The sequence below is a fragment of the Pseudorca crassidens genome, chromosome 1 (genome assembly GCF_039906515.1).
Source record: "Pseudorca crassidens isolate mPseCra1 chromosome 1, mPseCra1.hap1, whole genome shotgun sequence".
NCBI classification, from domain to species: domain Eukaryota; kingdom Metazoa; phylum Chordata; class Mammalia; order Artiodactyla; family Delphinidae; genus Pseudorca; species Pseudorca crassidens.
This window is the reverse complement of record NC_090296.1, coordinates 113545499-113561049: the sequence shown is the minus strand read 5'-3', so window position 1 is coordinate 113561049 and position 15551 is coordinate 113545499. Positions and strand designations below refer to the sequence as shown.

Below are 15551 nucleotides of genomic sequence, written 5' to 3'. Positions count from 1 at the left end.
GGCAGAAAGCAGCAGCAGCCAGGGCTTGCAACCTGCTCCAATTACCTGATGCTCTGTAACAAAGCACCCACGTCAGTGGTTTAACCTAACATCTCTTCTGCTCAGAAATCTGCAGTTTGGGCAGGGCCCAGCAGGAATAGCTGTCTCTGCTCCACTGAGGCAGTTTGAAGCCTGGGGGCTGGAATCATCTGAAGGCTCAGTGGTCTCACGTCTGGTGGCTGACGCTGGCCCTCGGCCCTGTCACCTACCTGTGGCCTCTCCATGGGCCTGGGCTGCCTCACAGCCTGGTGGTGGCTGGGAGCCAGGGATCAGCGTCCTGAGAGAGAGAGAGCCAGGCGGAAACTGCCTCATCATTTAGAACCTTGCCCTGGACGACCCACAGTGCCACTGCCATGTTCTGTTCTTGAGGAGCAAATCCCTAAGGCCAGCAGATTCCAGGGAGGAGAGTTAGATTCCACCTTTTGATGGGAGTAGAGTCAAAGATGTGCACATGTTTGACCACGGGACCACTTTGGGGGGACGGGTGGAGAACAAATGTGAACTGGGAGGCTGGGCAGTGGGAAGGCTCCCCACCATGGCCCTGGGGTGTGATGGGAGGGGCGCAGGATGACAGGGAGTGCTCCCAGCTCCTAGCCAATCCGTGTTTGTGGGTCTCATCCCTATGATTAGTGAAGATCGGTCTGGGGGGCGGGGGCAGTCCTGAGGTCACAGGGAGGGAGGACCACACCCCTGTGCACACCTAGCAGGGGCCCCACTCCACTGCCGGCTCCATCTCCTAGTGCAGTGAGGGGTGAGGGACCCAGGAGAGCTGGTGCTAACCTGAGATTCCCCACCCACCAGGGACGGTAGACCCAGAATGACAGAGGCCGAAGGGACCATTGGCCCCCTTGTGACATAGACAAGGCAACTGAGAGCTATGAGGTGCAGGAGTTGCTCAGGATCCCAGAGAAGTTAGAGGCAGAGGCAGGGCTGGAAGACAGGACAGCCACGCCCCACCTGGAGCCCTGTGCATCCAACCCAGTCAGGCCACAGTAGGATGCTCGGTACTAGACTGAGCCCCAGAGCCCCGAGGGAGGGGAGAGGGAAAAGAATGGGACTAGGGGTATGTGAACATGGAGACTAGGGGTGGGGCAGTGAGGAGAGTAGTCACCCTGCTCAGGACAGGGTTGGGGGAAGCTGGGCTGGCAGCAGGAAGGGGGCAGTGGGAGCAACCAAGGATGGGGGGGCCTGTCCTGAGCTGAGTTCAGGCTAGAGTCAGGGAGTGGGACATCTAGACCCATGCCCCTCCCACAAAGAGGGACTGCTCCCCTGGACCCTCATGGAGCCACCTGGGTCAGGGAGGTGAGGGCAGGAGAGGCTGAGAGGAGGGCCCAGGGAGGAGCCAGGCTGACCGGGAAGGATAGGGCCTTGCTCCTTGAGCTCAAGAGGGGTGTAGTTGAAACTGGAGCTCCCAAGTTCACAGGTAGCCTGTTGGTCACCCTGTGCTATGTGCCCATTGTCAAGATGCAGGGACTGGCCCTGCCATCCCTCCAAAATGCCCACAGCCTGGCCCGACTCTGGATTAGGCAATAGTTTCTTTGATATGATGCCAAAAGTACAATCAACAAAAGAAAAGAAATAAATTGAACACGATCAAAATGTAAAACTTTTGTGTTTCAAATGACACCATCAAGAAGAAAAAAGACCACAGAATGGAGAAAATATTTTCAAATCACATCTCTGATAAGGGGCTTGTATCTAGAACGTATAAAGATGGGAATTCCCTGGCGGTCCAGTGGTTAGGACTCGGTGCTCCCACTGCCAGGGACCCAGGGACCATCCCTGGTTGGGGAACTAAGGTCCCAGAAGCTGCACGACACAGTCAAAAAAAAAAAAAAAAAAAAGAATGTGTAAAGAACTCTTATAACTCAATAATAAAGACAAGTATCCCAGTGGACAAAGGATCTGAATAGACATTTCTCCAAAGATACACAAATGGCCAATAAGCACATGAAAGAAATAAAAAGTAAAACCACAATGAGACACCATGGTGATGCCTCAATGAAACATCATTATACAATGACACCCTCACACACTGCTGGTGGGAATGGAAAATAGTACAGCTGCTGTGAAAAACAATCTGTCAGCTCCTCAAGAGGGTGAACATACAGTTACTATATGACCCAGAAATTCCATTTCTAGGTATATAAACAAGAAAAATGAAAACACATGTGTATACAAAAACTTGTACAGCAGTGTTCATAGCTGCATTATCCATAATAGATAAGAAGTGGAAACAACCTAGATGTCCATCAGCTGATGAGTGGATAAACAAAATGTTGTATAACCATACAATAGGATTTTATTTAGCAGTAAAACGGATAAACCTTGAAAACTATGCTAAGTGAAAGAAGTCAGTTACAAAAGACCGTATATTATATGATTCTATTTACATGAAATGTCCAGAATAGGCAAATCGATAGAGACAGAAAGATGATTAGTTGTTGCCTAGGGCTGGGGGCTAGGAGTGGGGGGATGGGTAGTAACTGCCAATGGGTAACAGGGCTTCTTTTGGGGGTGATGAAAATGTTCCAAAATTGATTGTGGTGATGATCGCATAACTCTGTGGGTATATTAAAAACCATTGAATTGCACATTTTAATGAGTGCATTGTATGGTATGTGAATTACAACTTGAAAAAGCTGTTGTTAAAAAAAAAAAAGGAGTGCCTGACAGGACTCGGTTCATGTAAGTGAAGAGTTCAGTTTGTGTTCAAATGATCCCATTGTTACAGGCAGAGAAACTGGGGTGGGCAGAGCAAAATGACCCAAAGCGGAAGGGGTTGGTGAACGAGATAAAGAAGAAAGTGAGCTTGAAGGGATCTCTACTCCTAGCCTGGCCTCCCTGGAGCTGGGGGGGAGCCTCTGGATGCAGCATCCCAGCCTGCGATCTCTGCGCTCCTGGGACAAGGGCTGTGATTGGAGGATTTTGCTGCCACCCTGTGGGGTTAGCGAGAATTACAGCTACAGGGATGAAAGCCTGATCTCAACCCACGTCTGACTGAAGCTTGCAGTTAAGATGCGCTCAGCCCCACACAGGAGAGACAGACTCAGCCCTCGGTGAGCTGACAATATGGGCTTGAATTGAAAAAACCGCAATTTATCCAAGTACTTGCTTGGATGGGTACCGGCAAGCTGTGGAAGCAGAAGAAAACGTGATTCATTGAAGGCCAGGATTAAGGAAGACTTCGAAGAGTGGAGAAGGGGGAAAGGACACCCAAGGCTGAAGGCAGAGGGTAAGCAAAGCTCAGGTAAGATCACAGAGCAGCCAGGAGGCTATCATTTGCTGCACGGAGGCTGGCACTCAGTAGATAATAAATGTATGAATGAACGATTACTAGATTTCCAGAGCATATGCTTTTTGCATTTCTGATGTATCTGAGTAAAGCCTTATGTGGCTTTCCAGGTGGAAAGGGAAGAAGCAAGAAGGCCAAATAGCCTGCAGTTTCCTCAGGGAAGGGAAAGAGCCTCTATGGAGTCCTTGTGATAATGATGATTCCTCTGTTATTCTTGTGACGTTTAACAGAACACCTCCACATTACCTCCTGTGCGTCTTCTCACAGCCTTGTAGTGAGCAGGGCTGCACTTCTTGTCATCCTCCCATTTAACAGATGAGGAAACGGAGGCCCAGAGAGGTGAGGTGGTGGAACTGGGGCTTGAACCTGGGCCTCCTTTTTCTAAGCCCATGCTGGCTGCTGACTGAGGACAAGGCAGGGTGGGGGAACATGGAGGGAGGAATGGTCTAAACTGGCTGATACGGAGATTTTCTTCTCAAACACTGAGGAGAGATCCAGTAATGTCAGACCCTGAAGAGGAGGGTTGAGGAGTTGGGGCATGTCCGAAAATGCATGTTGGGTCAGGAACCTGTCATAGCTCCCCAGTGCCCCTGGAGCGGTCCAATATCTTTTTTTTTTTTTTTTTTGCGGTACGCGGGCCTCTCACTGTTGTGGCCTCTCCTGTTGCGGAGCACAGGCTCTGGACACGCAGGCTCAGCGGCCATGGCTCACGGGCGCAGCCGATTTTCTCGGACCGGGGCACGAACCCGCGTCCGCTGCATCGGCAGGTGGACTCTCAACCTCTGCGCCACCAGGGAAGCCCCGTCCAATGTCTAGCTTAGCATTCAAGGCCCTCTTACAAGAGGTGATGTAACCCAGTGGTTAACAGCATGGGTTAACTGGTTTATGATCCCCACTCAGCCACTGACTGGCTGTGTGACCCAGAGGATGTCCCTTAACCTCTGGTGCCATTGTTTCCTTTTCCATAAACTATGGACAAGTGTAGCACATACTTCATAGGTTGTTGAGAGCAGTAAAGAAGTCAGTTATGAAAAGCAGTCAGGACTGTGCTTGCTATTATTATTAATCAGAGCAGAGCCTAATTTTCTGTCCGTCATCCACACCAATCCTCCAAGCTGGGCTCCTGGCTTCTCCAGAACATGCCAGGCAGTGGTGCCTCCAGGCCTTTCTACAAGCTGTTCCTTCAGCCTAGAATGAGACTGTTTGATCATCTCTTCTTTCCAGATCCTTCCAAACATCACCTCCTCCCAATCCTCCCTGATCCTCTCTGACTAGAAACACCTCTCCTTCCTCTGCATCCTCTCATACAGAACTATTTCTTTCTGTAGCATAAAATGCACATGATGTGTGTCAGTCATGCCTGCTTGGAGAACTTAGGATGTGAGCTTCCTAAGGACAGGTGTCGGTTTCTTATCTCTTTATGACCCTCCTATGCTGCCATGGAGCAGCACTAAATACTCAATAAATACTTGAATATTTAGAAAGCAGGAAAGCAAAGAGGGAGGGACGGAGAAAGAAAAGATGAAGAGAAAGAAGGAGAGAGAGATGAAATGTGGACTAGAGAGGAAACCGAGAGACACCTGAAGAGAAACCAGCTCCATTCAGCTTCCAAGCACTTCAGGGAAAAGAATGCTGTGACTGGAGACTTTGGGTCATTTGCAACTCTTCCTTGGGTCTTCTTTTCATCCCATGAGCCATGGTATTGGAACAGACTTCGAAAACCTCAGGGACTTCCCTGGTGGCGCAGTTAAGGGTTAAGCCTCCGCGTTCCTAATGCAGGGGACCTGGGTTCCATCCCTGATCAGGGAACTAGATCCCGCATGCCACAACTGGGGAGCCTGCCTGCTGCAACTGAGACCCAGCACAACCAAATAAATACATAAATATTAAAAACAAAAAACAAAAAAACGAAAACCTCCAAGTGGCTCTGGACTTGCTCTTTAGCCCCTCTGAAGCTCAATTTCCTCATCTGTAATAGAGATAATAATGGTACTTATCTAATTGGGCTGTTATGAGGATCAAATGAAAAAATAACTGGAAAATCCCTGGCACCTGGTCCCTGGTAAGCACTCCATAAATGCTGTGTATTATGATGGTGATGGTTCGGTGATTCTAAGAATTCCAGACCTGTCAGAATAAAGGACCGAGCCCTGCTGGGGAGGGGCCGTGCTTCCTAAGCTTGGAGAGATGCCTATTGTCCTAGAGCCGGGCCCAGTGGTCACATAGAGGTCACACCGTGTCGTGTTTTCTCCCAGGCCTTCCCACGGGCGCCCCCCCCACTGCCCCCAACAAGACACACAATAAAGACTCCTGATTGCTTGATGAAAGGAAGCGGATACACAATTCATTTCAACTTTAGACCTAACCACCCCCCAACCTTTCAGAAAGAATTGCACACCCTATTCCAATTTACACACTGAACCCACATGGAATTTTCCAGCGGGTTCCGAAGCCTTTGAAGTGACCAGACCAGACTATTGATTTATTTCCAACTAACCTCTCTCTTTGAACCCAGAAGGGTCAAGGTTAATTATATAATAAAACACACTGTGCCCAGCTGCCCCCTCTGCGGGTGCAGGGAACCCCCAGACCTCTCCGAGGCTGTGAGAGGAGGATCGTGTTTCTGATCCCTTCCTCGCATTCATTTCCTTTATCAGGGCCCATTAAGAGGAAGAAAAAAAACCTACCCCCTCATTTCCTCCCTGAGAGATAAATTTTAATTTGCTGGAAACCAACAAAAGGGATCTAAGCTACGTCTCCAGGCTGCACCCTGCGGTTGATAAATCTTGCTGGGAGCACCTATTCTGGAGCCGGTTGGGAAAGGGGGCGGGGTGGGGGGAGGGAAGCAAAGGGGTGCAGACCCCCGAGTCTGCCTCTCCCACACAGAGGGAAGGGAGCCCCAGAGGGCCTGACTCAGCGGATGCTTCCAGCGTGGCCGCGTCCCCATTAAGCCTTCTTTGGCCGTTGAAGTGAGTTAACCCACCAGCCACAGCTTCTCCTGTGTGAGCTCAGTTCCCACTTTCCCAGATGATGGAACAGGCTCCGAGTGGTCTCAAAACTGGTCCCACTTATCACAGGTAGGAAATGGCAGGGCCAGGACTGCAATCCAAGATTTTGTTCTCCTTGTAAAACAATGGATTCTTCCCACCCACCCCCATCCTCCCACCCCAGGGAAACAATGTAAATGTTCTTCTCATTTCCATCGTTTAAAGAAAAAAACGTTCAAAACTGTTATCTAATATACAGTCCATTATCAAATGTCCCCAGTTGTGCCAACAATGTCCCCCTCACCCGTGTTTTCCCCATCCAGGATCCAGAGACTCGCCCACTCCCTTGGTTATCCTGACTCTTTCCTCTCCCTTCTTCTAGAACAGCACCAGCCTTTCCTGTTTTTCCTGACACTGATGTTTCTGAAGAAACAAGGTCAGCTCTCCTGCATAGTGAGCCACATGTGGATTTAGAGTGTCCTGTTGTTCGGCCGCTCGTTGCTCAAGAATCCAGTACTGAGAGACAAGTGTCAGGTAAAAAGGAAAGACAGCTTTACTGAGGAAGCTGGCAACCCTGGGGAGAAGGTGGACTCACGTCCCAGAGAACCAACTCCCCAGGTTTTGCTCGGAAATTATATAGGGAAAAGAGGAAGGGGCTGCATGCTGGGGAGAGGGTTGTGTGGTGTGTGTTCAGCTCGTGGACATTCTTCTGATTGCTTGGTGGTGAAGTAACTGAGAATCAACATCGTCAACCTTCAGGTTCCAACCAGTCTGGGGTCTACGTGCTTGTGAACAGCAGACAGTTAACTTCTCCCACCTGGTGGGGGTTTCAGTCTCTGCAAAACAGCTTAAAGGATGTGGCTCAGGATATTATCTCTAGCCCTTGAGGAGGAACTAAAGGTCCTTGACTTTGTTTAATGGCTAAACTATTATTGTTTTGTCTTGTTTGACTGTTTTCCTTTGCTTCTGCATTTTCCTCACTTCTCTGATTAAATGTATTCTTTGGAACTGGGGGAAGGCCTGGAGGCTAAAGTTTTTCTACAGACCAGAGGCAGGCAGACGACAGGGTGGGAGGGGAGGCCACATAGGCTCCAGCTCAGTTACAGTATGTAGGGCATCACATCTGGAGGCCCACGCACGGGGCCAGCTGTTTTTGGCAAGGGACCCAGGATTTCCAGCTCCAAGGCCAATGCTTATTCTCAGCCTCCTGGGGGCTTCCTGGCATGCAGGGAAGGAGTGTGAATGCTTCCACCTGGGGGCGCTGTCAGCACTGGCCACCAGAGAAGCTCGTTCTCTGGGATTCTTCCAACCCCACAGGTTGCAACCTTGAACCTTGGGAAGAAGCCTACCCATCGCGGCCTGAGATGCATTTGCCCAATTCTTCTCTCTGGAATGTTCCTAAGGTTGTGTCAAGGCTTCATACCTCCCTCCTTTCTGCTTCCGCAGCCCTGTGTTTCTGCCTCATTGCATGACTTGTCTCAGTGTAGCAGAGGTCACCATTCATGGGGCTTGCTGAACAGCCTGGAAGAGGTGCCGGAGGATCAATTATATTACATGTCATATTCTAAAGAGTCCTGAATATTCTCTTTGACCATCTTCTTCCCTATTATCTCATGGCTTAACCTTCACCTCCAAACCTCTCTCTCTCCCCAACTCCAGTCTATGCTGGATTTTCTCTTATTCTTGCCCATATCCCTCCTCCCTCTGGATCAACTTGGTTCTTCTTCAAGTAGCTCTATGCCTTTCAATTTTTTTAAATTAATTTAAGGGACTTCCCTGGTGGTCTAGTAGATAAGAATCCACCTTCCAGTGCAGGGGATGTGGGTTCGATCCCCGCTCGGGGAACTGAGATTCCATACGCTGCAGGACAACTAAGCGTGTGCGCTCTAGAGCCCAAGTGCCACAACTAGAGAGCCCGCGTGCCACAACCACTGAGCCCGCGTGCTGCAATGAAGATCCCGCAACTAAGACCCGATGCAGCCAAATAAATAAATAAATAAATATTTAAAACATAAAATAAAAAAATAAAACTCAGGTCTCCCAACTTTCAGTCCCAAACATGTAGAAAACTATTGGCATAGAGATAATACCTGTAAGAATGTGAACTCCCTGGAACACCCATCAATATTTTTAATATAGAGTAGTTAACTTCTTAAAAATAAATAAATAAATAAAAATAAGTTAAATAAGCAATACACAAAAACATTCTCACTGTTAAAAAAAAATAGTAAAATATTACAGAGGTCCCCTCTCCATTGCCCCAAGCCCAGTCCCTCTCCCAGGGGTAATCATTGCTGTTGCATGGTATGGTATCCTCCCAGGCCTTATATGGAATTATAGATTTCCATATGCACTCAAGACAAATATATGATATACTAAATAATGCCATTTATATTTTCTGTTTCCAATTTTTGGTGCTGTAGTGGACACCCTTGCACCGTCTCCCTGTATTCACCAGTGTGTGTTTCTCTAGAGTAGGAATGAGAGGATTTGCTGTGTCTGTGGAATGACCACCCTGCACGACTGTGTGTCCTTACTGTCTGCCTGCAGACCGTGAGAGGGCTGGGCCTGTTTCTGTCTTGCACGGGCAACTTCCTTCCCTCCCAAGGCAGCTTTGCAGATCAGAGAGCATCCTGAGAACTTTGCCCATCAGTAAATGCCCAGTTCAGTCCCAACAAACCCCATCTATCAATCTTAGCTGATTTAGAAAGGATTCACCCTCTAAGTATTGCAGCTGTTTTCAAGTTGGAATGATCTGTTTTCTGACTTGGCCTCCTTCTCCAGTTTCTCGGTGTCCTAACTTCTCTCTGTCCCCTGGTTCCTCTCCATTTCCCTGACACCCCTTCCCCACATACTTGCCTCTCTGACCCTCCAATCCTCCTCAGCCAGGCTGGACAGTAGCCCCGGAGCCGGGGCTGGGAATGAACGTGCAGCCCCCAGGCCAAGGCCCCGTTCGAGTCCCCTTTGCTTCTGCCCAAAGTGGACACAGGAGTCCCGCCCGCCTCTGCCGTCTTGCTTCACAGCAACCCTGCAAATGTTGTGGCCTGTGTATGTATTATTTATTCAAGAACATTATATGTTTAAAAAAATCTAAATCACAAAGCAAAAAGTAATGGCACCATAATGAAATTGTCATGTAATACAAAGAAAACATCTGCATAAAAATACTTAGCATAGAAAAATTTCAATTAAAAATAAAACGTGTCTCTTTTCACATTGCTACTGTTCTCTTAACTGAGATCCTCTTTTTTTTTCCCTTATGGTTTTTGTTTGTTTGTTTGTTTGTTTGTTTTTTGCAGTATGCGGGCTTCTCACTGTTGTGGCCTCCCGCTGCGGAGCACAGGCTCCGGACGCGCAGGCTCAGCGGCCATGGCTCATGGGCCCAGCCACTCCGCGGCATGTGCGATCTTCCCGGAGCAGGGCACGAACCCGTGTTCCCTGCATCCGCAGGCGGACTCTCAACCACTGCGCCACCAGGGAAGCCCCCTTTCCTTTTGTTTTGATTCAGATCAACGGAGAGGGCCAGTGACTGATTTTAGTAATGTACAATAGCCTCCCTTATATGGCACAGACTAGATGCCACACGCCCATGTTGACACTCTTAAAACTAAACTTATGAGGTAGATACTACTATCATTATGCCTGCTCATGGATGAAATATTTCAGGCACAGAGAAGTTAAGTGACTTGCTTGAGGTCACACAGCTAGGAAGTAGAAAAGCTGGGATCAGAACCCAGACAGGTTGGCTCCAGTGCTAGGATGGTAACCACTGTACCACACTGCCTCTCAGCCTTAATGTGGGCAACTCCCACCCCCCAATTAGGCACATATGTTTGTTTTCCAAAGCACTATTCTTATTCTGATATTTCACTTGAATCTCTTAATGACTCTATGAGGGAAGGGAAGACCCAGCTTATGGGCCAGCACAATGCCCCACACCCAGCCTCACACACAGACCTCAAGAAATGGTAGCTTGTGACCAAGGGCAGAGAAATGGGTTGGTCCCCAGACTTGGTAGTGCTGTGTAGCATGCAGCACTTGGCGGTGTGTGTGCATGAAGTTGTGCGTGAATGCGTGAATGTGTGAGCATGCGCACATGCATGTTTGTGCATGTGTGTGTTTGCATGCACGTGCATGGTGTGTGTGTGGGGGGGCATGCACTGGTGTGTCCAGCCTGGCCATCTCGGCATGACCATGTAGCCCTGCGTTGGCCCCGCTGCGTCTTTCATCCCCGCAGGGAGCAGCGCCTCAGTCGGGCGTAGTGGGATCAGCTGTGTCACTGAAAGCAAGGGCTGTTCAGATCATAGGCAGTACTGTTTGTTTCTGTCACACTCTTATCTTTGCTCCCCTGAGCCCAGACCTTAGCATCATAAAATGTCAGAGCCTGGATGAAAATGTGGAGATTATCTAACTCAGGCTGTCCCTTGACAAATGGGAAGACCAAGCCCCAGAGAGGATATTGTTAACATTAAACACAAAATGGAGACCGGACTTGAGAATTCCCTGAGCAGATAAAACCGTGTAGGTCCTGAAAGCAAAATGAAATCCAGCTTATTTCATGAAGGTAAGTGAAAGTTAACTTAGGTTATTTCTTGTTAATGCCCCTGACAATCATAAGAGAAACTTTATAGTCTTTTTCCTAAAAATGGTATGAGATGATCACTTTAAACCTGCCAGCTGAAACCCCATTGTAATCACCAGTCATTGTAAACGCTAGTAACTTCCTCATTTTCATTTTATAAGCCATCCTATAACTTCATGCCCCTGAGCTTCGTATCAGTCTTTGAATTTGGAAGCTCCCAGTTTGCGAATTGTTTTTATAGGCATGATAAACTCTTACTATTTACTGATTTGGTGGTTTTAGTTTAGCTATTTCTGGATTTTTGACAGTACTCACGACTGGAGGAGGTCACCCAGCTAGTTAGGGGCGGGGCTGGGATGAGAACCCACATCTCCCCACCCAGTTTCACGCTCTTGCCACAGTCCTGGACTTTTGTCTGCAAATAATAGACCAAAGGTTCCCAGGCTGCGGCTGAGGCTGCCTCAAGGCTGGAGAACGTGGTCGGGAGTCAGAGCTGCTTTGATGTGTCCACCTCTGTGCCTTCTCCACCTTCTCCTCCCAGGGCTAGCATACCACCCTCTCTGGGAGAGCGCTCTGTTCTCACGCTGATCAGAACTCCAGTGGGTGAGCGAATATGCTTTTGATTCATTACAAATGGAAAATGAATAAATTCTTAGTTGATAAATGCAATGAGAAGAAATAGTAAATTGTGTCTTTGATGAAGGTCTTGGGAATGTTTGTGGAATGAATGAATGAAGCATGACAGGATAACAGGCGCCCTGGGAGAGACTGAACTTGAGAGGGCTTTGGTCTCTTCATCAAAAGAAAGGGTCAGAAAGTCCCTTGTGTCACCTCAGGAGGTAAATTACCTTTGAGGAAATGAAGAGGCTTCTCTATGGTGGGGAAGGGGTTCCCCTAGACAATAACTCAATTGTTCTGGAAAGGGGGTGTAATTAGAATTCCTGTGTGTTCTAGTGGCCATCCTGGGGCTGTCCTTAGAAAGCCAGGATGGGAAAGGGGTCTTGAGGGACGGGCTCTGAAGGGAGGGGCAGCTAGCACTTGCTGATTCGGGCTCTGAGGAAACAGAGGGGTGTGTGCTTGGGGCTGCCCTCTCAGCTATGTGGCAGGCTGAAAACAAGGAGGGGATCCCTTCATGCCCGGAAGACACCCAAAGCAAGGCGCCATCACTGAGTGGAGGTCCCCATCTGTATGATCAGGCCACTCAAGACGACTGTTCTCTTGCTCTCTGGACATCCCCTGCTCGACCAGTCCCTGCCTCACCTACACCCAACTCACCTGACTGACCTTCCCTCTTAATCATAGAGCCTAATCAGTTAAATGCCTACATACTTGCCCCCAGCCTCAGCTGGTGATTGTTCTAATCTTTAGATCAGGACATCTCCACCAAGATAGCTTATGAAAGGGGCAGTGAGGGGCATGCGCCTCTGCTGGTTTCCCTGGCAACCAATGAGCCAACCTGATGTCAATTCCCTCTGTAACTAACCTCTCTCTTTACCCAGGAGTAAAGACTGCTGGTGAGGTGTCCCTCCAGGATCTTACTTCAGCCAGGTAAGCTCCCCCATCCATTAAACCACTGATGTCTCTGTCGCTGACTCCGGGCTCTTGCTTCAGTCTTGAGGCTGGGCAAGTACAGGGCTTGCAGGCCTGCGGGGTGAGCCCACTGCTGTCCTTAGCGTCCGTGAGGTGCTGTTTGCACGGTGATGTGGTGTGGCTAGAGCAGTTCTGGCTGCAGGGACTGGCTGGACAGTGGGGCTTCGGTGTGGAAGGCACCAAAGGCTCTCAAGCCTCCAGAGTTTGGAGCAAATGGTGTGTGTGTGTGTGTGTGTGTGTGTGTGTGTGTGTGTGTCCGGAGCAAATGGTGTGTGTGTGTGTGTGTGTGTGTCCAGAGCAAATGGTGTGTGTGTGTGTGTGTGTGTGTGTGTCCGGAGCAAGTGTGTGTGTGTGTGTGTGTGTGTGTGTGTGTGTGTGTGTGTGTGTGTCCGACTGGTTTTATTTGCCTCTTTCTGGATCAGGTAGGTCATGCCTGTTACTGAGCACATAGGGAGGGGCTCCGCAGGAAGCCTCTGAGTTACTGCCTAGTTTTGGAAGATGAGAGCAATGTTTTATTTTGCATATCACTTTTAAGCATCTCTCTTTTGTATCCATCTTCTCACTTGCTTCTCACCACACCCTGTGAGGCAGGCAGGGAGGTACTTACCTCCATTTTCTCACAGAGAGGACTGCCTCCTGTGGAGATCATTTAATGAGAGACTATCTTTCTCCTGCTGCTTCCTTTTACATTTCCTGGGACCTACTGTTTCCATGGTCCTGACCAGGGACTACAGGAAGGATGAGAGTGAGGCTGTTGGGTGAAGCTTCTAGGCTGGGAGGAAAGCCAAGCCACAGGGTGACATCCAGCAGAACGCCTGAAACCAGGTGTGGTGACTTATAATATCACTGCGATAAAGATTCAGAAAGGGAGTGTCTAGGTCTTTTCCTTTTCCGAGAGTATTAAAATCAGTTTGTTGAGTGCCATGAACATTCCTCTTGAAGCAATAGAAAAATATCAGAGAAAGTAAACAGAAAAGTATACTGAAAATATAAACAGAAATTAGTGAGGAAGAAAAAGATACACTGGAGAGAGATGTCAAACTCCAAATTTAGTTATTTGAAAAAGAAAACTAATAAAATTGACAATTGTTTTTCTAAATTTTTAATTTAATTTAATTTTTGGCTGAGTTGGGTCTTCGTTGCTGCGCACAGGCTTTCTGTATTTGCAGCAAGCAGGGGCTACTCTTCGTTGCAGTGCACGGGCTTCTCATTGTGGTGGCTTCTCTTGTTGCAGAGCATGGGGTCTAGGTGTCCAGGCTCAGTAGTTGTGGCGCACTGGCTTAGTTGCTCCGCGGCATGTGGGATCTTCCCAGACCAGGGCTTGAACCCGTGTCCCTTGTATTGGCAGGCGGATTCTTAACCACTGTTCCACCAGGGAAGCCCCAAAATTGACAACTTCTGACAAGATTTATCAGATCAAGAAAAAGAGAAGGCATAAATAAATAAATAATATGGGAATGAGAACAAGGGACATAACTGAAGAGATGGCAGAAATCTAAATAATAGATTATGAACAACTGTGTGCCAATAAATCTTAAAACTGCAGAAAAGGTATTATCTATGTATCTCTCTTAGAAAAACTGACTCAAGAAGAAATAGAGAAGTTAAATATCTATAACTAATAAAGACAGGGATCACTAGCAAAGTGTCAGGTCTAGAATGACATTTTACCATTTGCAACAACATGGATGGACCTGGAGGGTATTATGCTAAGTGAAATGAGTCAGTCAGACAGAGAGAGACAAATACTGTATGCTATCACTTACATGTGGAATCTAAAAAATAAACAAATGAACATAACAAAACAGACCCACAGACATAGAGAACAAACTAGTGGTAACCAGTAGGGAGAAGGAAGGGGTGGGGCAAGATAGGGGTAGGGGATTAAGATGTACAAACTACTATGTATAAAATAAATAAGCAACAAGGATATATTGTACAGCATAGGGAATATAGCCAATATTTTATAATAACTTTAAATAGAGTATAATCTATAAAAATTTGAATAGCTATGTATACCTGAAACTTATATAATATTGTAAATCAACTATACCTTAATTAAAAAAAAAAGTAATAATATGACCAAGTTGGGCTTTCCAATGGTCTGAATGTTTGTGTCCCCTCTCACAAGATTCATATGTTGAAACCCTAATACCAGTGTGATGATCTAGGAGATGGGGCCTCTGGGAGTAATTAGGCCATGAGGGTGGAGCCCTCATGGATGGAATTAGTGCCCTTATAAGAGGAAGCCACAGTGCTAGCTAGTTCTCTTTTCTGCCCTGTGAGGATACAAGAAGTCAGCTGTCTGCAACCCGGAGGAGGGCCTTTACCAGAACTGGAACCATGCTGGCACCCTGATCTCAGACTTACAGCCTTCAGAACTGTGAGAAATAAATTTCTGTTGTTTGTCACCCACTTTACAGTATTTTGTCATAGCGGCCTGAGCTAAGACAAGTTTATCCTAGAAATGCAAGATTGGCTCAACATTTGGAAATAAACGGCATTCACCACATTAACAATTTAAAAGAGAAAAAGCATATGATCATCCTAATACAGCAAAAACTTTAAACAGAGAGTATAAGCAAACATCTGATAAAAGGTGTCTAATACTTACAAGAAACATCCTACTCAACGGAACAGCATTTCTTTTAAAATCAGGCATAAGATAAAGAGGATCTCTATGATTTCCACTTCACATTATACAAGATCAACATCGTATATGCTAACTGCTCAATAATATAAAAAAAATATCAGAAAAGAAGTTTTTAAAAAAATGTGTAGGGGCAGAGTCAAGATGGCTTATTAGGAGGACACAGAATTCATGTCTCCTTACAACTAGGGCACCTCCAGGCACCGGTGGGGGACCACGGATACCTAAGGGGATGGGGGGAACCCCCAGTGACTGGATAGGATGTGGGGCATGCTGGGGGGGTGAAGAGGGAGAAGTGGAGGTGGGACGGGACTGGGACCTCTGAGGGGTGGCTGGGGGAGGGGAAGGGATTGAGAGGGCAGAGGATCAAAAGGGAGTGTGGCCATGTTTCCCCTGTCCACTTGGGCC

General features: G+C 47.7%; 1 long non-coding RNA gene across 1 annotated transcript; it reads left to right on the top strand.

Annotated features, from left to right (window-relative positions):
• The first annotated feature begins 11358 nt into the window (after positions 1-11358).
• LOC137231963 (uncharacterized) lies at positions 11359-14900 on the top strand. Its single transcript, XR_010946829.1, has 3 exons — positions 11359-11506; positions 12403-12451; positions 14780-14900. It is a non-coding gene; the product is annotated as an uncharacterized lncRNA (long non-coding RNA).
• The last annotated feature ends 651 nt before the right edge of the window (positions 14901-15551 follow it).